General features: G+C 47.5%; 1 pseudogene; it reads right to left on the bottom strand.

Annotated features, from left to right (window-relative positions):
• Window positions 1–14,354: 14,354 nt before the first annotated feature.
• On the bottom strand, window positions 14,355–15,199 carry LOC117844048 (uncharacterized; annotated as a pseudogene).
• Between the last annotated feature and the right edge of the window lie 1,462 nt (window positions 15,200–16,661).

Raw genomic sequence — 16,661 nt, forward strand, 5'->3', positions numbered from 1 at the left:
GTGGCTTCTTTCAGGCTCAATTATAATAAGGATCCAGTGGAAGCTGCGTGCGTAAAATGTTCATGCATATTAGAGCTAACTAACATGTAGAGATAAGGAAAAAGACATCGAAAGTAGACGGTATACACACACTTACTTGAAGTTGTATGGAAGTAGTATGAAATCCTTGAATGTTTGTTTGTGTAGGAAATTGTATATTTCGGCAAAGGTTTTTTCCGGCGCTAATTGTATCTGTTGTTGGTTAACTACAGATGGATCCATGAAGCCTACATGTAGGTACGCCTCTCGGCGGCATGTCTGAATTAGCATCCTACATGAAATGGAAGATGAAGTTAGTACGGTGACGCACGCCAAAATTTACATGTAGAGATAATAAACGGACACTTACAGAATCCAAGCGCTGATCAGAGAGACGTCCAGGGCATCATGATGGTACACTTCGTATATATCCTTGAAGTCTAGCCACAGCACTTTCTCCCCTTCACCGTGAAAATCTATCGGTTTTACCTTCATGCCGATCATCTCCCTCGAGTTGGCGGATGCCGTCATGTACCATTGATGGAATTCGTACATCTTTGTTGACAGCTTTCGTACCATTGCCGGCTTCACTAGAGGCTTGCCTAGCTCATAAGGCCATCTCGGCTCAGGGGGCGGTGCAGTTGGCGTCTCGACTTGCCCTATGCATTCATCAAGTCCCAGACCTGTTTCTTCCATGAACTTCAATATATTTTCTTGTTGATCCAAGGGCATTGCTTTTACCCGTTGAGCATCTTTCTTTGATAAATGGCTGAGGTCGGGGACTGAACCTTTGGAGGATGATTTTCCTTTTCTTTTATCCTTTTCATCAGCCTTTACTAGAGCTCGTTCATAGTTTGACAAGAGTGGTGTCCTTTTCTTGGCTCCTTCCTCCATCCTGATAAAAAAGTTTAAATCCCGCCGACTTACTGGCGGTGGCTCCATCTCCCTTGCCTTTTTTAATTCGGCTTGTTTCTTGAACCACTCACTGGCCTCTCGTTGGATTTCTGCCCACTGTTCCGCATGAGACATTGCCTCAAAGCGTTCCTTGCGAGCCACTTCAGGGTCGACCTTTGTTTTCTTCTTTCGAGGCTGTCTTTGCTTGGGAGGCGGTGCTCGTGACTTCTTGAGTGGTGCTGCAGGTTCCTTCGAGGGGGCCGCTCTTGGTGCCGGCGACGGTGATCGGGGAGGGGTGTTGTTATTGTCGTCGTCGCTCCCAGCACCAGGATGTGGTGGAGATGGAGACCTTGATATAGATGGAAGCGACGGTCCTGGAGCAGGAGATGCCGGTCTCGAGGTATGAGGAGAAGGTCGCTGCTCGGGATCTACGGGGAGTGGTCTTGAGGTCTGAGGAGATGGCTCCGTGCGGGAAATAATGATGTAGCGTTTCTTCCATAGAATGATCCCATGAAGCGCATCTGCCAATGTCTTTTCCCCGTCGCCTCCCGGGAAGTCGAGCTCTAGACCTTCATACTGGGCATCTACTATTTGCTCGACGCAGACGCTGGCGTAGCCTGTTGGAATGTCCATGCCATGACTGCTCTGCCCTGCCAGCGTTGGTAACGCACTCCCGTACGCTACCTGTACATATAGCAGAAGTAAACAAGTTGAACTCCGATCTCGAGGCCTGGATCAATTGACAAGATTGCATAAATATTATGTATAAGTATACCTTAATAGTGAGGTTGCCGACCGGTGCATGCAGCTCACATGAGGTCCGTTGCGTGATGGCATCCACAGGGAACCGTTGCTCCTCCACGGGTAACCTGGGCGTCTGCGCATCGGGGACCCCTGTAGAAGCACAACTGCTCCCGAGGCGTTGAGAAGGGCTGGCGGTGTGAGGATTCGGCATTGCTCCAGATTGCGCCAACTCCGCAACTGCCTCGGCCACCCGCCGATTGATTTCATCCATCATTCGTTGTTCTAGCATCTGCCGCCAGCTCTCCTCCATCTGTTCCTTTCTTCGCTTCCGGCTTCTGTAAGAGGCGCTGTCGCCTCGGAAAGCGAACTTCCACGGAACCACCCCGAACCCCCGGCAACGTCCTGGGTGCTCTGGATTACCGAGGGCCAATGTGAGCTCATCATTTTCTCGGTCCACCCTCAACCTCCCAGCCTTGGAATCTTCAATGTTCTTCATGAGATGTTCGGCCTTCTCACGTATTCTGTCATTGAAAATCAGCGTCCCATCCTCTTGGCTTAGGGAGCCTCCATGAGCGTAGTACCAGTTCTTTGATCGTTCGGGCCATTCAATAGTTGCAGGTATGATTCCCCGTTCGATCAGATCTTGTTCCATCTTTCTCCACTTGGGAATTGCTGAGCCATACCCACCTCGCCCCAAATGATGGTGGTAGCCCTTCTGACTAGCATTTGCAACGTTGGTCGTGATCTTTTTCACACCTTCTTCACTCCTCTTGTATTCAACAAATGCATCCCAGTGGTCCCTCAACTTGGGCCACGCGTTGAAGTCTGGAGTTTTGCCCTTCTTGATGTAGTGGGTGTCCAGCATCTTCTTGAATGTCTGGAATTGAGTAGCCATCTTCTTAAGTGTCCACGCTTTAACATCCTTCTCGCTATAATCTTCGGGGAATGTGAAATGCCTCTTCACGTCTTCCCACAGCATATTCTTTTCTGTCTCTGGAAGGGCGTACGGATTATCGCTTCTGCCCTTCCATTCTCTGATGCTGATAGGCACGTTGTCCCGGACGATTGCCCCGATTTGACTAACGTACTTCTTTGCGACTTTCTCGGGAGCAACCGGCCTGCCCTCATCTGTAACTTCGGTGATGACAAGCCTCCCTTCCATCACCTTTGTACGACCTCGGGTCTTCTGCCCTTGTGTCGATCCGGAGGGCTAAAAGTTTAAGATTCGTTAATTAGTACGTACTAGTAGCGGTGGCGTGAAACAATACAAGAATGGTTGTATATACCTCGCCGGAACCTTCCGCCACGGCAAGTTGTTGCTGCGGCTGTTGCTCTTCATTCCCATCGGCAGACATGTTGAGGAACATGTCCGCCTGGGTGCCCTCTTCATCCGTGTATGATAGTGGAACGTTGTCGCCACTACCATCACCAGCGATTATCTGCTCCATGATATACCTTGCGGTCTCATCGTCTGCCATTTCAACTATTGCTGGAAACATACATGGAATCATACATGATAGTCATAGAAATCGTCTTAATACAAATTTGTATATAATGACAGTCCGGAATCATACATGTATATAATGAAATCATAAAATAACATGAATCGTACAAAGTCCGGAATCTTTATACAAATTTCTATGAATTTCTACAAATTTCTATGAATTTCTACAAATTTTTATGAATTTCTACAAATTTCTATGATTTTCTATGATTTTCTATGAATTTCTACAAATTTCTACGAATTTTCTATGAATTTCTACGAATTTCTATGAATTTCTACGAATTTCTATGAATTTCTATGAATTTCTATGAATTTCTATGAATTTATGCAAATTTCTACGAATTTCTATGAATTTCTACAAATTTCTACGATTTTCTATGAATTTCTACAAATTTCTACGAATTTCTACGAATTTTGACGAATTTCTACGAATTTTGACGAATTTCTACGAATTTTGACGAATTTCTACGGCGGCGATAAGGGCGGCGGAGGCGGGACGGCGGCGGTCAGGGCGGCGGAGGCGGGACGGCGGCGGTCAGGGCGGCGGAGGCGGTTCACCGGAACCACGGGCGGTGCCTAAGCTACTACGTTGTGATGGGCGGCAGGACGGCGGCGATCACGGCGGCTACTCGGCGGCGATCACGACGGCTACAAGGCGACTCTCACGGTAGCTACTCGGCGGGACGGCGGCGATCACGACGGCGGGACGGTAGTTAACAACCTAACTACAAATCTAACTTAACAAACTAACTAGAAATCTAAAAATCTAAAAATCTAACTTAACAAAATTAGAAATCTAAAAATCTAACTTAACAAAATTACAATTCCATCTAAAAAAAACAAAATTAAAAATTAAAAGAAAACCCTCTCCCGGCGCACCGGCCGGCGCGGCAGACCTCTCGCGCGCGGGGCGGCGGCCGGGGCGGCGGGACGGCGGCGGCCGGGGCGGCGTGACGGCGGCGGCCGGGGCGGCGTGACAGCGGCGGCCGGGGCGGCGTGACGGTGGGACGGCGGCGGCCGGGCGGCGTGCGGGACAGCGGCGGCCGGGGCGGCGACGAGGACGAAGACGACGACGGCGGGACGACAGCGGCCGAGGCGAAGACGACGACGGCGGCCGGCGAGGGGCGACGAGGGGCGACGAGGGGCGACGAGGATGGAGCCGGCGACGAGGGGCGATGCAGCCGGCGACGAGGTGGCCGGGCCGGGGGCTGGGCCCGTCGACGGACGAGGAGGGGATCGAGGAGGGCCGGCCGGGGGACGACGACGGCGCAATGCGGGACTTCGACGGCGCAATGGGGGACGACGACTGCGGCGGCCGGCGAGGGAGGCGGACGGGCGGCGACGGCGGAGAGCGCGGGACTTGCGAAAATTTCGCTAAGTGTGGAACTGGCGGGGGGTAGAAGGGAGTACAGTGCTTTTAACCCCCCCCCCTTTTATCCCGGTTGGTAACGGGACCCGGGACAAAAGGGTGCCCCCGCCAGGTGGGGCTGGGAGCGCACCCTTTTATCCCGGGTCCCGTCACCAACCGGGATAAAAGGGGGGGCCTTTTATCCCGGTTGCCGTTTGCAACCGGGATAAAAGGGGGCCTTTTGTCCCGGTTGCTGTTAGCACCCGGGACAAAAGGTCTTTTTTTCCTATTTTTCTTCTCCCGTTTGTTTTTTGGAAATGGATTTTATTTAACCTTTTCACTGCATTCCAGGATGAAAAACAAAACCTTCTGAGATTTTGTACATGCAAAAATATATTTAATTAATGAGTAAATTGACAATAAGTATGAAGTAATCATTATTTCTATACCAACTCATGTAGCCTGTAAAATATTTATTTTACTGCATTGCTGTGATCAATAAATTATTCAATTAAATTATTTGAATGCGCAGAAAAATCCATGTTAGTATGTGGTTAACAATGTTCATGTATATCTAAAAAATCTTCACCTAACAAATTTAATAACACATGAAATCATACATAGGGTAAATTACAAATTGTATCAATTAATACACAAAGGTCATGCACATTTAACGCATTACAATACAACGTTGTAAAATTTCTTCTTCACGAAAGGTACTTGATCATGATCGCGGCGTAAGTACGGAGCCTCTTCTTTGGACAGCAGGATGCTTGGATCAACTTCAACGTCGAATGGAGGCATGCCATCAAACTGATCATAATCATCTGATTGGTCTGTTTTATCCTCGACTCCCACGATTTTTCTTTTACCTGGAAGAACTATGTGGCACTTTGGCTCCCATGTCTCTTCTGGATTCCTCTTGGGTTTGCTGCACATGTCCTTGACATAGAACACCTGATGCACATCATTGGCAAGTACGAATGGGTCATCACTGTATCCAGTCTTGCTCAGATCTACTATTGTCATTCCGTACTGATCTTTGGTGACGGCAGTTAGCTTCACCCAATTGCAAAGAAATAGAGGGATGTACAGCGGTCCGTATTCGAGTTCCCATATCTCCTGTATGAAACCATAATACGACTCCTTGCTATTATTTCTGTCCATGGCATCTATGCGGACACCACTATTCTGGTTCGTGCTTTTCTGGTCCTGGGCTCTCGTGTAAAATGTGTAACCATTTATCTCATAGCCTTGGAATTTGACGATTGTGGTAGCAGGTCCCCTGGCTAACCAGGCAAGCTGTGGGTGAATCTCAGAGTTACCCATAAGTTGTTGGCGCAACCAGGAGGGAAAAGTTTCCATGTGATGACGGGTAAGCCAAGCATCGGATTTGGTCGGGTTTTTGGAAGCTACCATCTGCCTGTGCTGCTCGATATACGGAGACACAAAGGATGACTGTTGTAGAACAGTGTAGTGTGCCTTGTCGAACAAATCAGTATCATTGCTCAAACTTGATTTCCTTCCAAGGGTGCCCATTCCTCGGAGCCTCCCCTCGTGGCGTGAAGTTGGAACCCCAATCGAGTCAATTGAATCAATAAAATCAACACAAAACTCGATCACCTCCTCTGTTCCATATCCCCTGGCGATGCTTCCTTCTGGACGGGCACGATTACGAACATAGTTTTTTAGGACTGCCATGAACCTCTCGAAAGGCCACATATTGTGCAGGTATACAGGTCCGAGAATACCAATCTCTTTTACTAGGTGAACCAGTAAGTGCGTCATAATATTGAAGAAGGATGGTGGAAATAACAACTCAAAACTGACAAGACATTGCACCACATCGTTCTGTAGCTTTGATAGCTTGGATGGATCGATTGCCTTCTGCGAAATCGCATTGAGAAACGCGCATAGCTTTACGAGTGGCAACCGGACATTTTCTGGTAGAACACCCCTCAGTGCAACCGGAAGCAACTGGGTCATCAACATGTGGCAGTCATGAGCCTTGAGATTTGTAAACTTCTTTTGTTTCATATTTATTATTCCCTTTATATTCGAGGAGTACCCAGACGGGACCTTCATACTATTCAAGCATTCAAACATGCTATCCTTCTCCTCCTTGCTGAGAGTGTAACTGGCAGGACGTAAGTAGTGCTGTCCATTATCTCTCTTTTCCGGATGTAGGTCATCTCGTTGCCCCATGGCTTTCAGGTCCTGTCGTGCTTCCAATGTATCTTTTGAGGTTCCATAAACACCCATGAAGCCTAGCACGTTCACGCAAAGATTCTTCGTCAGGTGCATCACGTCTATTGCGTTGCGAACCTCTAGGATTTCCCAATAAGGTAGCTCCCAAAATATTGACTTTTTCTTCCACATGGGTGCATGTCCGTTATCGTCGTTCGGAACAGGTTGGCTACCAAGTCCCTTTCCGAAGACTACATATACATCCTTCATCATCTCGAACACACGCTTTCCATTACGGTGTGCAGGTTTTTTACGATGGTCTGGCGTCCCTTTGAAATGCATCCCGCTCTTTCTCAGCTGGTGGTGAGCAGGGAGAAATCGACGATGACCCATATAGACGACCTTCTTACAGTGCTTCAAGTACATGCTGTCTGTGTCATCTAAACAGTGGGTGCATGCCCGATATCCCTTATTTGTCTGTCCTGAAAGGTTACTCAATGCAGGCCAATCGTTGATGGTTACGAACACAGTGCTCGTAGATTAAAGATCTCTTGTCTATCCTCATCCCACACACGTACACCTTCTTCCTTCCAGAGCTGTAAAAAGGTCATCAACCAACAGCCTTAGGTACACGTCAATGTCGTTGCCGGGTTGTTTTGGGCCTTGGATAAGCGCCGGCATCATAATGAACTTCCGCTTCATGCACAGCCAAGGAGGAAGGTTGAACATACAAAGGGTCACAGGCCAAGTACTATGACCACTACTCAACTCACCGAATGGATTGAATCCATCAGTGCTTAAACCAAACCTTATGTTCCTTGCTTCACTTTCAAAGTCTGGGAATGTTCTATCAATTGATCTCCACTATGCCCCATCTGCGGGGTGTCTCAGCATCTCATCTTCCTTACGGTCTTCTTTGTGCCATCGCATCAACTTAGCATTCGCCTTGTTCCTGAACAAGCGCTTCAAGCGTGGTATTATAGGGAAATACCACATCACCTTCGCGGGAACTCTCTTCTTGGGAGACTGCCCCTCGACATCACCAGGATCATCTCGCCTGATCTTATACCGCAGGGCTTCGCAGACGGGACAAGCATCCAATTCCTCGTATTCATCACCACGATAGAGGATACAGTCATTAGGGCATGCGTGTATCTTCTGAACATCCAATCCGAGAGGGCAAATAATCTGTTTAGCTTCATATGTTGTGGACGGTAATTCATTATTCTCGGGGAGAATCTTCTTGACAATGTTCAACATCCCCTGAAATGCCTTATCGGACACACCATTTTTTGCCTTCCATTGCACAAATTCTAGTGTCGTACCTAGTTTTTTATGGCCCTGCTGGCAACCTGGGTACAACAATTTTTGGTGATCCTCTATCATGCGCTGCAACTTTGCTGCTTCCTTCTCAGTTTCGCAATCTCTGTATGCATCTCGTATCACCTGACCAAGGTCATCAGTAGGGTCATTTTCTGCAAACTCATCTTCATCAGCCTCGCCCATTGTAGTACCTGCAAAAGCTTGGCCTGCAACCCAGTCCGGAATGGTGTCATCTTCCTCCTCCTCCTCGCCATCTTCCATTACAACCCCTAGTTCACCGTGCTTGGTCCAAACCAAATAGTTAGGCATGAAACCGTATTTAAACAAGTGGCTGTGAATAGTCCCCCAGGAATCCTTTGAATACTCCTTCCTGTTATTGCATTGGAAGCATGGACAACATACGAACCCATTCTCTGGCTTGTTCGCTCTTGCCACTTCGAGAAAATAATGCAAGCCATCAATAAACACCTTGCTCCGCCTGTCTGCATTATACATCCATTGCCGGTCCATCTGCATCGTATTACGCATGAAAATGGATTACACTTGACAATGGATTACGCGTGAAAATCAATTAAAGATCCAAACAACATGGTACAATACAACAACATGAAGATCCAAATACACATATTTAAATTAAAGTCCCAAACAACATTATACAATACAACAAGCCATCCACTGGTTATTATCAAGGAGAGAACTTTAAGCATCCTTGGACGGTGAAGATGAAGGTTCCGCTGACCCAACCTCATCCTTAGGTTTATTTGTGCCGCCTGAAACGGTAGTACTAAGTGGACGTGAAACACCCGTGATCATCTCGCGAGGATGTCCTCAACTGGGCGGCACCGCACTTCGTCATTAAAGAGGTTAGATGCTACGGAAAAGGGGACACGGTCACGATGTCCGTATCCACTCTTTCTCGTAGAATCGAACCTCCTTCTTGACATACGTTGCTGCTCGGCGGAGAACATCCTCGGCGAGATGAACACGGTATGCAAGTTCAACAAGTAGCAGAAGTCATCTATGTACAAAAATTCTTTCCTTACCACTACAGAAGTTGTTGAACTTGAAGACCGTGTTCATTTCGCGAGGATGTCCTCAGCTGGGCGGCACCGCACTTCGTCATGAAAGAGGTTAGATGCTACGGAAAAGGGGACACGGTCACGATGTCCGTATCCACTCTTTCTCGTAGAATCGAACCTCCTTCTTGACATATGTTGCTGCTCGGCGGAGAACATCTTAGCAGAAATGAACACGGTATGCAAGTTCAACAAGTATATGGATTTAAAAAACCATATTGAATTTGATAAGATAAACCATCTAGACAAGGTAGCATCATTTTTAAACCACTGAAATAATGCATACTATATATGACACATCAATCTCCCTCACATTCTAGCTCAAAATACCTCTCCATTTTTCTACTTCATCATCACATTGTAGCAAATAATCTTTCCATCTCCAAAGCATAAATCAAAGCATAACACGAGGATGAAGTAGCAAACCTTCGCAACACTTGTGTTGGCTGAGTCAAATTCCCACGAAAATGAGGGGAAAAACTTCGGGCAGCACCTCCCTTGCTTTGGCACCACCGGAGAGTAGGTGAAGCTCAGCTCTCTATCAATGTGCTGGACTGGCTCGGGCTGGAGGAAGAAGAAAGTCTCTGTCTCGGGATATAGTGGGGGATGAGTTTTTATCCCGGTTAAAAACTCCAACCGAGACAAAAGGAAACACCTTTTGTCCCGGTTGGAAGTTAGTCCCGGTTGGAGGATCCAACCGGGATAAAAGGGACACCCTTTTATCCCGGTTGGAACAACCAACCGGGACTAACCCTTTTATCCCGGTTGGTGCCTCCAACCGGGATAAAAGGGTGTCCCTTTTATCCCGGTTGGATCCTCCAACCGGGATAAAAGGGTCCCGCCACCGACAGGCCCCCGCTAGCCGTTGCAACCGGGACTAAAGGGGGGCCTTTAGTCCCGGTTGCAATTACCAACCGGGACTAATGCTCCCCTCCAAATTCCCGCACCCCGGCGCACCCCCTTTTGTCCCGGGCCACTTTTAAACCGGGATAAAAGGGGGCGGATCGAAAGTCAGTTCTCTACTAGTGGTCCCTGGACACTAATACTTAATTGTGGCACACTGATATTAATACTCGGTTGGTCAACATGAATGTGAGTGCATTTACTTGTGGCATTCAACGTACAGTATGAACAATGAAAATAGATATGATCAAAACCACAATGTTTTTGACATTGGGTTTTAATCGAAGAAATCCGAACTGAGTACTGGTTTGCTTTCAACCCGAAAGAAAACTTTAGTCAGGTGCAATTTGGACCTTGCCAATTTGCATATGGGTCCTTCATTGAGTCATGGGCCTGCGCAGGAAACAAGAAATGGTTTTATTAACGAGCGATGGCTGATGGTAGCTCTAGATTTTCTTCTCTCTGGTCATTCTCTACAAAAAATAATAGTATGATTAATTAAGCCATATTACTATTTTTTACTAATCCCCTAGCCCAGCCCAATCCAATTCAATCCATCGTAATTACTCACGTCATGCATCGCCATTAGATAGAGACGCAATCGACATGATCTAGTATTTCATACGCACGCATGGGGATGGCGCGGCGGAGCCTGTCAGTTGGCCAAAAAACGCTAGGTGTTCAGCTGCACAACGCAATGGTTGCTTTGGTTCATCAATGTTCAGTGGATGGACTCGGGGCATGCATGCGCTACTGTCTTCCGCTCCTGGTGACCGATATGCATGATTGGACCATGACTGCATACATGCGTATGGATCACCTTCAGAGTCTCCCGTGGTGAGCAGACAAGCATCGAAAATGACCAAAAGCAATGCAGGAACAAGCGATATACAGGGTCGTGTGGTAGGCTATTCCCTGACGCCTTCCACTCCAACAAATTAAACTGAAGAATAATACATTTGCTCGTTGCTGCGTGTTCTGGAAAACTCGATCATGACAACAAGAAGGAATTAGTGTGTAATACGGTGCAGGATAGCATATACATGCGTGTTCTGCTACCTTGAAGGCATCACTGGGTATAATACTCTCGGTTGGTCAAGATGAATGTGATAAGTAGTGCATTTATTTGTGACATTCAATGTGCAATATGGACAACGTAAATAGATTTTGATCACAACCGCAAGTATACAACCAGATCATAATTTAGGACTGGACTCACTGATCACATTTCACACTATAATATAGACGCCACAACACTAATTAAGGCCCTCCATGATGTAGAGTGAAGCGAGTACTCATCACCTGGGTGTTAGTAGGAATCGAAGCTGGGTGTGCCACAACGTCTAAGGGCCAGTTTGGTCGGGCTTCTGAGGCTCCGGCTTCACCAAACACCAGCTACTGTAGCGTGTCAGTAGCTTAAGGAGCTGGAGCTGGAGGAGCCATAATTGTGGCTCCTCGGGCTCCTTGCCAGTTTGCGAGAGGGATAAGGAGGGAGAAAAGAAGTTCCGTGCTACAATAAATAAACAGTAGACGGTCAGAAGGAGCCGCAGCTAGGAGGAGTTCCATGGCCCTAACTTCACTCAAACTGGCCCTAACTTCACCCTAGCTTCACTCCATGGGACCCACAAAGCCAATTAGAAAACCAGCAATGTCCATTCACCATCATCTTCCTTCCTCCTTTCCAGGACCTTCACTCCGTGAGCAGGGAAAGAAATAATTTTCTTTGGAGTTGGCACTGACGCACGTAGTTGCGCCGCTCCCTCCTTCATCCAATTCAATCAGCATGACTGCAAGACATCGATGGAGGAGCAATCTGGCACTGGGGAGACGATTTAGGCTGTCGCAGGCTTGATTTGGAAATTGTTCTCAAATTGGTTGGTGGTAAGTTCGATTGGGAAGCCAACAAGGTCGATTTGGATGGGGGAAAGTTTGATTCGGTGGAGAAGCACTAATTTAACAGGAAACTTCAACTGGCAAAAGTCTAATTCAGTGGTAACTTCAACCGCCGTCGTGTCGCTCGCGGCCGCGCGGCCTCGCCTCGTGCGCGCCCCGTCATGTGTACGCAATGTGTGTTGATTTGGAAAATCATGTTTCCTGTTTGTTAGTGAAGTATGTGTACCAGCTGATTGATATACTGTCTTCCGTGCCTAATGTTTTTTGATCCGACAGATCGTTCCCAGTTTTGCTCATTTGATGGTATGCATTTATGCATAATCTGATATCCCCAACACGCTGTAATGCTTGTAATGTTTTTCTCAATTGTTTTGTTTGTGGTGAGTTGGCTTAAACCTATACTTTGCATGGAGTGTCAGCTAAATTTATTACTTTTAGGAAACTGCTAGTTATGGTGCTCTCACCAATTTGTACATTCCAGGAACTCTACATTTACCGCTCTGGTGGTTATCTTATTACTTCTTGCAATTCATATCTCAGTGTTAGATCAGTATATATTTCAACATATTCCTGTTCCAACTGCCTGCACCTTTCATGTTCATGGTGGTTTTATTGGCTTCAGGGACAGTAGTGCAGGTAGTACCGTAATCCTTGGAGCTGTTTCTGACAAATGATGATCAGAGCTGATATGACAAGTATTTCTTATGTGTTTGTGGCTACCTGTACTGAAATCCTAACACAGCTTGTTGTAAAATGCGCATGTCATCTTGTTGACTACAGAATATGTTTGCTAGTGATGTTTCCCTGTTAGCTCGTTGAGGGATTGAGATACTCCTCTGCATCCTGAAAGTTTTACCTGATATTTACTCACTTTGTACCCATCTATTGGGTATGCGCAATTGCTGTCTGAAATCTGAATTTTGCAAGATTGTCGTTTGTGGTTCTTGTCACAATTTATATCGTCTTTGAATAACTACGCATTTGAACATAATTGGGTGTTTCTAGCTGGCAGCATTTGAACATGCATATCTTGCACTCTTGCAGTAAACGTGATGAGGTAAAATTGCCCCTTCATGTTGAGGGAATTGCTTGTTTTTGTGCTTGGGTTCAGAACGAAGCTCATCGTGGATCATTGATTCCTTTAGAATTCACAGTTCATTATCACTGTTGGGGACCGCCCCATAACGCACCCTGAACGAAGCCGGCGCGGAGCTCTCCCCGACACCAAGCTCATCGTGGATCATTGATTCCTTTAGAATTCACAGTTCATTATCACTGTTGGGGACCGCCCCATAACGCACCCTGAACGAAGCCGGCGCGGAGCTCTCCCCGACACCAACACTGACTTCATGATTATACTCTTCCACGAAGCTAATAATTAATCGAAGTTAACTGGTCCGAAGATGTTCGTTCTGTGGTTTTGTAGGCGAAGATTCCCGAAATTGAAACCCCCACGGAACTCCTAGCGACTTAACTTCGAGGAGATGCCACGACTAGAGCCCGAGGTTAGCTGATCTCGACCAACGAAGGTGGAGTGCGAGCGGAGGCGTACTTGGTGTGGGCGAAGCTAACGAGTAGGGAAAGGGGAAATCAGGATAGCCCTGGAATCACATCGTTGTGGAGCACTTTGGTAATAAAGATTTTGGGAAGGGTTAGAAATGTAATCTCACTTTGAAAGCGACATCTTGGGTAAGGGTCAAGTTACTGTCTTGTACGGGATATGCCTGGGATGTAGTTGTTGGGTATAGGTATAATGGGTATACGGAAATGTAACTTTATAGTACTATAAAGGGAGGTGAACTGTCCCCTCTTAAACGGACACTATTTATTGATAGGACAGCCACAGTTACATTTGCTTGAGATATCTTTGCCTTCGTGTTGCTACTTCGTCTTACCTACTGTTTGGTTAAGGCCCAACAATCCCGTCATCTTGTCGTCACTATCATTATGCTATATTTGGAGCTTATTGTTTGTCCATTTCCTTCTGTGAGTTGTGCATGTGGGTGGATGCGCCGATGTCCAGGACCCAGGGGCTGGAGCCCTGGAACAACATCTCCTGCACGGCAGCGATCAGCCCTGCCTGATCCCAAGATTGGGCTGGCTGCGACGCCAGGAGGGGGGAGGCGTACTGCGGTACTTGTGGTCCAAAGGTGGCATGGGCCTACTGCGCTGAACCAAGTAGGCCCTGTCCACCGCGCCAGCCTTGGCCACCACGCCAATTTTGGGCGCCAGAGGAGCCGCCGTCCTGCTGTATGGTCCATGGATTGAAGGAAATCCATGGGCCGGTGGGGCAGGGCGCACGCGGCTGCTGCTGGCCGCCCCAACCTTGCTGCTGGCCTCCACCACCGCCCCAGCCCTGCTGCTGGCCGCCCCTGCCACCGCCGCTGGTTCGCTTGCCGTTGCCCTTCTTGCGCTGGCCCTGCTATTGCTGAAATGGCATGGAAGGAGGGCAGCAGTTGGAGCCTCAGCCGAATGGTGTGGAGGCAACAAGGGCAGTGGAAGCCGCAACCTTGGTTTCGTTTGCCAAACACAGCTCCTTGAGGGCGAGTTGATGAAGCGCCGCAGCAAAGGTGATGTTCGGCGTGGCGGCAATGAAGTCACTAGTGGTGCTGTAGCGGGGGTTAGCGCCGCGGAGGAGGTTGAGGACGAGTGTGGAGTCGGCAACGGGCTGCCCGACGGCGTGAAGGGCAACGGCAGCTCTCTTCATCTTCTTGCCGTAGTCTTCAACAGAGAGGTCCCCTTGAGTCATGGAGTGGAACTCATGACTCAGGAAGATGGCACGGGGAGCCTGGTTGGCCTGGATGTGATGTTCGATGGCGACCCAAAGCTGGTGCGCGGTCTGGTTGTCTTCCATGGTGAAGTCCAAGGCAGAGTCGAAGATGGAGCCGTACAACCAGCTGCGGACACAGCAATCCGCTTGGCTCCATGCAGCAATGATGGGATTAGGAGGAGGGGTCCCATCGATGTGCCCCATGAGGCCAAACTTGCCACACATGGCCTAGAAGAAGGGCTCCATTTGCTGTAGTTGGAGGAGCGGAGTTCCAATGTCACGGGGACGTGGGACTTGACAGGGATGGTGGCATAGGGGCTCACTGCATCAGCCATGGCGGCAGGAGAGTCACTAGAAGAATTGACAGCAATAGGTTCAGAAGAAGAGTTGCTGGTAATGGTGGACATAAACATTAGGAGCAGTTGATGGAAGAGGAAGGGGTAGTGCTGGTGGTGGCGTGCCTGGTGGAGGAGAGGAGAGGAGGAGGCGCCCGTGGAAGAGAGGAGGGCGCTGGGCAGCGGAGGGGTGAGGGGGGCATACGGCAGGCCTAGAGAGGTGCCTGTACTCGTAATACTATATTAAAAGTTTAGGTGATCCACCACACCTTGAGAGGAGGGGGTGACCTTTCATATATAGATGCCAATAGGCTGATAGTACAACAGGAAGCCGTATAGGCTGGAAGTGCAAAAGATAAAGGGAGAGTACAACTGTACATATCTAATGCACTTGAACACGACAACTTGATAGCGAGCATCCTGCGCACCTGCTGCTAGCTTGTTCCTGCAAGGCCCTGTAGAACAGAACGGCTCTGACAGCAGGCGCTAGCGGGCTCGTGCAGGATGCGCAAATGTCGTTTTTGTGGCGTCCAGCTGCTTGCTTCGAGGCAGGCCCTTTTTTATCCTCAAGCATATGCCTTTTTCCTGACATCTCTAATTCCCACATCTCAAATTATTTTTTCAAGTTTCCTCTCGTCATCTCATTTGTTTCTAGGGACACTAATATTTTAATTAAACAGCAGAGCAACTATCAAGATGGTGTGGCTTGTTTCAGAGATGTTTTGTACATATGGAAGTGCATCGCTTTGTATTTATATCAGTATGCGTTTATGGTTGGTAGGCAATATATTTGTGCCTACTTCATGATATAAATTTGAACATGCATGTTTGCTGCCTTAAAGATTTTACAAGTCCAGTGCTGCCATAACATTCTGTCAAATTTGGTAAGTTTAGGCGATCAAAGTCGGTGTCAATGTCTCAATACCTATACTCAATTTATACCGTATTTGAATAATTATGCATCTGAACATAATTTATACCGTATTTGAATAAGTACGCATCTGAACATAATTGGGTGTTGCTTTCTGGAAGCAGTGTGTTATGAAGCACATGCAGATCTTGCACTCTGGCAGTAGGTGCCTTCTGAACATAATTATGCATCTTGCTCAGTTGTTATGAAGCACATGCAGATCTTGCACTCTGGCAGTAGGTGCCTTCATTCCGTGGAAATTGCTTGTTTTGGTGTTTGGGTTCAGAATGAAGCTCTTCGTGGATCATTGGTTTCTTTATAATTCACAGTCATTAGCACGTCATCTGGTCGTTGCTACAAAGAATGCTATGTTTGCAGCTTTTTGTTTGTCCATTTCCTTCTGTGAGGGCAATTCAATTTCCTATACCCGTACTGATTTCTGTGTGATAATAGAGTGATTACAGTAATGTTTGAAGCTGTTCGATGCAAGATAAAAAAAATCCATTGAGCATGGTTAAGATTGATAAACTAGTGAATGCAATGCAATGGACAGCTAGTTCCAATTTGTAGCTTAATTCTGAATACATGACAAACATGTATTTCCTTTGTCTGAATATGTGTCACCATGGCTGCTTCAAAGTTTCTTTGGCAGTGCAAAAGATGCCACCAGCCAAGTATAATGTACAGACACTTGTAACACCTGCTGATTGCTTGTGTGTTGCCTTGAAGATTCTACTAGTCCAGTGCTGCCACAAA

The sequence above is a fragment of the Setaria viridis genome, chromosome 2, assembly GCF_005286985.2.
Source record: "Setaria viridis chromosome 2, Setaria_viridis_v4.0, whole genome shotgun sequence".
Lineage (NCBI taxonomy): Eukaryota > Viridiplantae > Streptophyta > Magnoliopsida > Poales > Poaceae > Setaria > Setaria viridis.